Raw genomic sequence first — 9,038 nt, forward strand, 5'->3', positions numbered from 1 at the left:
CTGCTAATGGCAGACAGAGAGTTTTGTCTGCTGCCCGGGCGGAGCTCCGGCGTTTCCCCTCCGGGTCGCAGGACCGGCCTTTTGAAAGTTCCCCCCGCCCCGGTCCTCTCCGAGATCTCCGGCAATCCCTAGTCCCACGGGGCGGGCAACGGCAGCTGGGAGATCTCCGTGCCCTCCGTGTCTCTCTCTGGGACCCTCCGGGCGCCCCGAGCACCAGGCTGGATCCCCCCGCCAATGGCGGGGAGAGACTCTCCCCGCGGGCTCAGGTGTGCAACTCCAAAGTTTCCCTCTGCGTTTAGGAGTAATTGCAGGGGGTTTAGGTAGGGTTCTGGTCACCTGTTTCCAGCGTCGCTCCTCTGTTGTGTTCTCGCTCCTGCCCTAGACGTGCGTGGATCCTCTGGGGGCGTCCGTTGGAAGAAAGCCGCTTGCGGGTACCAGGCTGCCCGTCGGGGTCGGAGAGCCCTCACCTATTTCCACCTCCTCCCGGAGGAAAGTCCATCCGCCTTCCGATGTATAGTCGCGTGTGTGTCTCAGATGTCCTGAGATGCTGTCTGGATATCCTTTGTCAAGCGATAAGTGTCCAAATAATTGTAGACTCGAAGGGCGAGAGACAAAGAGGACTACTCACGGCGCCATCTTGGCTCTTCTCTCGTCCTTTTCGTTTTGAAAGTGAGCATGAGTATGTGACTTCCGTGCTGTTGCATCTGGGAGCCAGTGCATGGTTTCCATGCTCTTCCTCTCTCTCTTTTTCCCTCCATGATCACTTCATCTGCAGAGGGAACTCCGACATCTCGTCTTGAGGTGATGGCTTCAGGGATGATGCAGCCTTTGTCAGCTGGGGTTCCTAAGTGGCTGTTGTCATGCCTAAACCACTGAGAGTTGGGCTTGCTTACTACTACGACATTGCTTAGCCTCTCTCAACTAATACAACTGATTGTAGCAAAAATTTTAACAAACATTGAAACACTTTTTGCACCAAGGTTCAGAAAATAATCAGCATTAGTAGCCTTTCCTTTCAGCCAAACAGGACCTTTACTGTAATTTAATGTTTTACTCTCACATTTTCCATCATCAAACAGTTTTGTGGAAATCAGATTGAATTTTCCTCCAGTGGCTTTTCTTCTTAATGTTATACCACATCTGTTCTATGAATCTTTATCTAATAAATTATATTCACCACCATATTATCAACAGTTAGTTTACTATACATTTCACAGTGTCTTTGTTCATCACAAATTTTTATATCTTAGATCTCTACTTCCTAGAATTTAATTTTCACTTAGCTGCAGGACATTCTTGAGAATTGCAGAGGATGCGTAAGTAGTAAAATATCTGAGGCTTATTATTTCTTAAAATGCTTTCTTTCCTCTTATATTTGAATAGTAGTTTTTTTGAATACAGAAATTTGGGTTTGACAATTTTCCTCTCTGGATTTTTTGGCAGTGCTGTATTTTTTTCCACGTGACCAAGAAGACACATGAAAATCTGTTCCTTTATTCCTTGCGGGTAACCTCTCTTTTTCTCTACTGAAGTTTGTGACATTTTCTCTTTACCATTGGCATTGGTAGATTTTTAAATGGGTCCATCTTTATTCTTCTAAAGCATTCAATAGGTTCTTTTCTAATCAACAAATTCTTTTTTTAGCTTCAGGAAAATGTGCTTCTATCATTTGCTTGACTATTTCTTTACTGTTTCATGTTTCTGCTCCTAAAAAATATTTTTGATAAGTATTTTCTCTCATAAATTTATTTTGGCCTTTCTGCCCTGCATTTTGGGAATATCCAGGTTAATATTTCTAAATTGCTTTTTCTTTAGTATAACTAATGAAAAATTCAGCCCCTCTACTGTTTTTTTTGTACAAATTATATGCCCATCTTTCTAATGTCCAAGAATTCTAATTGCTTCTTTCTCATAGTAATCTTTTTTTAATATGCAAATATTCTTTTATAGTACGGAGTCTTGGATTGTGTGGGAAAATTAACTTTTTATCTCTGGTTCTTCAGCACTGTAGGGTTTTTTCGTCAGCTAGATTCCATCTGCATTATATCTCCCAGAAGTTCATGAAATCTGATGATAGTATTTTTCCAGCTTTTCTAGTATGATTACTGATTCATTCTTATTTTTATATTTTGCTATCATTTCAAAGGATCTTGAGAGTTGGTAGAGATAAACTCATGTGGTTGCAGGTATTTTGATCTGATCCAGAAGTTCACATTTGTAATATCTTCATATTCTGAAATTATTGGATATAACTCATTATCACATGTGGTGTTAAAGATTATATTATGAGGTACTTAAGATTATAAGATGGTTATGAAGTATCATCTTGCTCAGATAATATTAAGTGAAGTTTATTTTGTGCAGGGGACAATGCTGAGGCAATGCTTTTCATTTCTATTCCTAATATTTTCTATCACATTCTATGCCATGAGATGTTCTTCACCAATTCTTATAAACCATATTCTTCACCCATGAGCCAGTCTTGGTAAATATATTCTAAAAGACCTTTTTGATAGTCCACTATCTTTATGCTTTATAATTAGTTGGGAGAAAGGATCAGGTTAATTTAACATTTCCAATAATCTAAGTTCCAAACATAGACAATACACAATTTCTTTTCTCTGTGAGATTAAATCTTTACATAAGCTGCCCTTTTGTGCAGAAAATTAATGGCACATTTGGTAGGCAGTGTCTTGCCTTTTCTTCCCCACTAGTGATGATAAACTCACCTTTATACATTGAGAATCACATGCTAAGCTCCCTGAAGCCCATGATTTTAAGTTGTATAGGTGGGCCTTGGGATGCACAGACTACAACCAGGAAATTGAATCTATAATCTAGATATCATCATTGTGATGTTGTAACACTCTGAACTCGATAGCACTAGTGAAAAGAGAAGAGATAGACTGCATACTTTTACTGTGTTTACTTTTGGGAAGATTTTTCTTTTATTGCCTCAAAAATGTAACTTGGCTGAAGGAAAAATAATTATAACATTTTGAAGATTCAGCTTAGCAGTATGGTAAAAAACGCTAGACTGGTAGAAGTCAAGAAACAATTTCTGGAATTGGTTCTGATATTAATTGAATCACTTTGGTGAGAAAAAAGGAAATCCTGACATTTGCAACAGCGTGAGTGGACCTTGAGGACATTAAGCTAAACAGAGAAAGACAAATACTGTATGATGTCATTTATATGTGGATTCTAAAATAGCCTGAACTTGTAGAGATGGAGAGTAGAATGGTGTTTTCCAGGGGCTGGGGGTTGGAGACACTGGGGAGATGTTGGTCAAGGGGTACGGACATACGGTTAGAAGATGAATAAGTTCTGGAGAGCTAATGCAAGCACTGTGATTATAGTTAACAGTACTGTATTATATACTTCAAAGTTGCTAAGAGACTAGATCTTAAATGTTCTCACCAGAAAAAAGAAATGATAATTATGTGATATAATGGAGATGTTAGCTAAAGCTAAGGTAATAATCATATTGCAATATATAAATGTATCAAATCAACGTGTTGTACAGCTTAAAGTTACACAATATTATGTCAATTATATCTCAATATAAGATATATACTCATTAAAGAAACTCCATTAAAAAATGGAATGGCTTTGAGAGGTCATTTAACCTGTCTGGACCTCCATTCCCTCATCTTTGAACTGAAGAGCTTGAATGAAGTGATATTTACTTCTCCTTCCATTCTAAAGACTCTTCCAACAGTATAGAACTCATTGTGAATGGAATGGAATCACTAAGGAGGTTGTATTAATTACTTTCTTCAATGGTTCAAGATATCTAGAAGATTTGGGTAAAAAATGTTTGTTTTTGTTAGTGCTGTGTAGTCAATTCCGATTCCCAGAGACCCTGTGTACCGCAGAGCAGAACCCTGCTTGATCTTTTTGTTCCATTCTCTCACCTTCCAGTGCTATATCAGATAATGCTCTGCTGCTATTGATAGAGTTTTCATGGCCAGTTTTTTCAGAAGTGGGTGGTCAGGTCCTTCCTCCTAGTCTATCTTAGTCTGAAAGTTCTGCTGAAACCTGTCCACCATGGGTGGCCCTGCTGCTATTTGAAATACTGGTGACGTGGCTTTCAGCAACACGCAGTCACGTCAGTGTGATGACCGACAGACAAGTGGTGTGGTTCCCTGACCAGGAGAGGAACCAGGGCCATAGCAGCGAGAGTGTCAAATCTTAACCACTAGACCACCAGGGCTGGCTATCCTAATATGTATTGCATATTTGTTTCCTCTTTGGGTTGAAAATCCCACTGAATGTCTGGCCAAGGGGATGAAGGTCCATGACCTGAAGCTCTCAGAATAGTAAGGAGTAAACAGAAGATGGCAGGAATATAAATATAGTCAAGCAAGTGAATTTTGCTGAGGAATCATTGTGTTCTGAACACTGAAACAAATGGTAGAGTGGTAGAATGGCACGGAGGTGGGCTGGGAGAAGGTATGGGGGAATATAAAATGGGAAGGTCCTGCCATGGAAAGACCTGAATTCAAGTTATTCCTTATGTAGTGTTATCTATTATTATCTTCCTTATGATAGCAAATTTCCTTCCAGTCTCTCTGAAGAATCTTTTTACTTATAAACAAATTCAGATTATGGTAATGATACTAGTCCATTGTAGTTTTTAAAAATTATGCATAAAGAATGGAATTTATGGTCAGGAGAATTTTTTCCTCTCCTTTTTTTCTCCTCTACTCACTTTGGGCCTCTTGGTGGAAATATCTTCCTTTTTTAGTGCGGCTATCAACAAATCACTCCTCATCTCTCACTTTATCTGTAAATGAGGATCACATTCAGCCTTCCGACATCACAGAAATAGTGTGAAAATAAACAACTGTGTGTGAAAGATGAACTGCAGGAACTATAATAAATTCCATAAGATGCAAGAAAATACTTTTTTTTTAGTATATAACTGTAATGCTAATATTTCCTTCATAAATTACTAATAATTGCCATATTTCATGGGATAGATTCAAAACAGAATCTTAGAATTTGGAAAGTCCTAACAAAGTATCTGTTCCATATATTGCAAATGAGTTTCAACACGTCATTAACTCCACTTGAGCAGCATACTGAGAAACAGTCTGAGACCAAGTTTGGGCTTAATGGGAAAGAGATTGATTAGCAGTGTCTGCCCTGGCCACAGCAGGGGAAGCACTACTATGACACACATGTACATTTTCCCTTCTGAATCTAAGCCCCCACTTCACAGATGGGGAATCCAAGGCCCAGGGGGTTAAACCACTTTCCAGAAGTCATACAATGAGTTTAGGGCAGGAGAGAGAACTAGAACCCAAGCCTCTGTTCCCAGTAGTTCCTCAGCTGGGCTCCTTAGGAGACTGCAAGCGCAGGATAAGAAGAATGCAGAGTCAGATTTGCTGTGGTAAATCAACAAACCTTCCTCAGTGGCATCAGATTTCAGCTGGACACGCAGACAGAGAAGTGATGAGCAATCTAATGGACCCCAGCCCCTCTGCAGGAAATTAAGGAAATTATTAGAAAGCTATATTTCTATGATGTTTAACTTTCTTATGGGTAAGGCTCTGCCACCAGGAAGACTGAAAAAAGGGGGGAAAAGTATTGATTTCTGGATGTTCTGAGAATAAAATTTAGCTCTGACACAATGAGAAATGCTCTTGATATTTAAAAATTAAAGTCATTGGTATTCTATTATCCCACCAATTTCTATTCTATGGTTGCTAGTAACCAATGAAATCATTTCTCACAAGAGATTATGACTTAGATGTTAAAAAAAAAAACTATCCAGTTTTTTTTTTTTATTGCTAGGACTATCCAGTTCATTCCTGGACTAATGAATCGAAAGGAAAATGTCTTCTCAATAGTTAGAATCCACATATAGACATGGGACAATGAGCAAAGAAGAAGCAAATCTATCATAAAAAAATGTTATGGCAAACTCTCAAAATGAGCCTAAATGGAGAAAAACACGTATTTACAAACGAGATAAAAGTAAGCAGCATCAATTTCAACAAAACAGATAAGACATAAAGTGAACACTTTCCTTTATTATAAGCAGGTCAAAACTAGCAATAAGACAGTGAAATAAATATGTAGTATTTTTAGATTCTGGATCATCATCTTCATAAATTAAAAAAAAGATCTGCTTACCTCTTCCCCCATACCTTTTTTTACCTAAGGTTTCTCAACTCTGAGCTGTTTGGATATAATTTGCATGAAGCTGTCATGGCCACACATCACTCTGTCCTTGGGGAATGTAACAGATATGCGTCATCCAACTACATCTGATGAGAAGTTCAGAAAAGGAAGTTGGTGAAGGTATCATTGACTTCTAAGTCAAGGTCCAAGCTGTCAGAAAACAAGTGGGAAAATTGTATCCACAGACAAATCCATGGAGGACTTTTAGGTTCCAGCAGACATGGCCTGGTTCCCACTCAGAAGTCTTGGGTCTGGGTCTCAATTAACTAGGCAGTATTTGAAAGTCACTGTATTTTTTTGATTTTCACTTTCCTCATCTGTAGAATGGATTAACATCTGCTCTCTCTATCTCCTAAAGTTAATCTGAGATGCGAATGAAATCACATATATGAGAATACTCACATAAATGTTATTTTAATTTGCTTTATGTGTGTGTGTTTTGCCTTCTAAACAATGTTTCTTCCAGGTAAGGATATGTATGCTTGGGATGTGTACCTACCAAAATACCTGGCACAAGGTGTTTGTGAAATATTTGTTGAATGTTTGTTAAATGGATGTTGAATCTGAATGAAACTGAAACAATTTTGAAAAACTATAGTTTGGAAGAGGTAACAATAAAATATATCAAAATGTGAATTTCTCTTTCATTGTTGCCATCCTCTTAATGTTTTGCTATTTCACTTTCATTATTACATTCTACAATGACTGTCCTCAAAAGGCCACCAGTGAATTCCTCCCAAATTCTTAGCCTCCCTTTCCAGCCTCATTTTACTGGCTCTTTCTACTGCATTTTACTTCATCAACCTCTCTATTTGCTTGTTATTCTTTTTTCACTTAACTTCAATGACATCATAATTTCTTGCTTCTTATAACTTTCAAAACATTCATTTTGTGTCTCTCGTTCAGTTTCTATTTAACCTCTTTTCCCATTAACGGCTAGTCCTTCAGGCTCAACTGTGCTTTCTCCTATTTCTGTCTGATCTTCACCTCACCAAGAAAACTGATGTGGGTTCATTATTCCCAGTATACAGACAGATGATATCCAAGTCTCCCTTCTCTGGAAGAATGTTTCCTATTCTGATTCACATGTCAGTTCTTAAAAATCCTACTAGCCTGGGCTGGCCCCGTGGCCGAGTGGTTAAGTTTGTGGGCTCCACTGCAGGCGGCCCAGTGTTTCATTGGTTTGAATCCTGGGCGCGGACATGGCACTGCTCATTAAACCACGCAGAGGCAGCATGCCACATGCCATAACTAGAAGGAGCCACAACGAAGAATATACAACTATGTACCGGGGGGCTTTGGGGAGAAAAAGGAAAGAAATAAAATCTTAAAAAAAAAAATCCTACTAGCGTGTAAAACCCAACAAATTAAAATAATTTATTTATTGGAAAGGTATAATTAGAGGCTTTCCAAAGACAAGAAACAAGAAATGCTTCTTTGCATTAACTGCCATATTATCAAGTACTGAGTGTTCATGTCTGCAGACCTGGATAGAATTGAATGGTTTCCTGGAGGCCACTATGCAGCTCTGGGGAGGAAAGAGAAGTGGAAGTCTAAATGCTCCGGTCTTCCTTTCCTTCACCAGAATGTTTGATAAAAGGTCTGTACAGAAGAATATATGATTCTATGTACGTGAAATTGAAGAACAGGTAAGACAAGCTATGGTGATATTAGTTAGAATTGTGGGAATATTGACAGGGAAGGGATACAGTCTTCTGAGAGGCTGGCAAGGTTCTATATCTTGATCTAGGTGATGGTTACACAAGTGTATGTATAAAGTACAAAAGTCATCAAACGATATACTAAAGATATGTCTACTGTACTGTATGTAATGCCTCCATGTTAAAACAAAATACATTAAAAATAATAAATGGTTGTGCACATAGAATACACTGATGTACACTGTTTGGCTAAATACACACGGCACTAGTTAATGAGGACGGAAAGAAAATGTTGATGAAAATTACTGTATAGTAAAAAGCAGATTCTCCTAGTACCAGATCTTCACTTACATAATATTTTGACATCAGAGATTTGACCAAGTGCTGACAGGATTAAGCTAGATAAAGCCAGCTTGGTGAATGAAAAAAAGTTTGGGCTTTGAATATAGAATATCCTTATATAAATATTGTTTTAAATCTAGTTCTGAGAACTTAAAACCTATGACTTTATTGGAGTATGCCCTTGGGCACTGGGATTATGAGTTTGTGATGGGTCACAATTTCTCTGGGAATATATACTTCAGGAGAGAGTAATAAAAGGCTCATCAACATTGATTTATCGATCTAGTTTAACAGAACAAGAAAATATGCCAAATGTGGAGAAACTTCTGAAGAGAAAGGACAAGAAAAAATAAAGTGTACAAGAATGTCAAGAGAATAATATAATTTGGGGCCCACATTGGAATATTTTAGAAGGGTCCGACTTGACTGTAGGTGCCAGTGAAAAGTTGTATTACATCACCAATGAACGTACAGGGTTGTAGAGGAAAAGAGTGTGAATTATGGAACAGGAACACAACTCACGATAGATGTATTTACAACTTGAGATGTATTTGTTACCTGCTCTGGTAGGATCTGTGCTGAATGAAAAGTTACTAAACAATTTATATGTAGGAAGAACACCAAAGTTGCTCTCAGTTCTCTCTGAGTGGCTCTGTACCTCAGGAGAAGAGTAACTAATAAATGAGCGCATTTTCCCCTCCCAGTGCTCTATCATGTGTCAAGCTGGGCAGTTGTAAAGATCAGGGTAGGAATCACTCATAAGTTTGTGCGGTTTAGATGATTTCATAAGACATGTTCTAGGGTATCTATATGACTGATTATATATGTAATCAATGTTATAAT

At 38.3% G+C, this 9,038-nt stretch overlaps 1 long non-coding RNA gene across 1 annotated transcript in view; it reads left to right on the top strand.

Annotated features, from left to right (window-relative positions):
- LOC124239400 (uncharacterized) overlaps positions 1-6,764 on the top strand; it is a 16,022-nt gene extending 9,258 nt beyond the window's left edge. The window contains exon 3 of the long non-coding RNA XR_006888625.1: positions 6,174-6,764. This is a non-coding gene — a long non-coding RNA (uncharacterized LOC124239400). The remainder of the gene's footprint in view (positions 1-6,173) is intronic.
- Positions 6,765-9,038: the final 2,274 nt, after the last annotated feature.

The sequence above is a fragment of the Equus quagga genome, chromosome 5, assembly GCF_021613505.1.
Source record: "Equus quagga isolate Etosha38 chromosome 5, UCLA_HA_Equagga_1.0, whole genome shotgun sequence".
Lineage (NCBI taxonomy): Eukaryota > Metazoa > Chordata > Mammalia > Perissodactyla > Equidae > Equus > Equus quagga.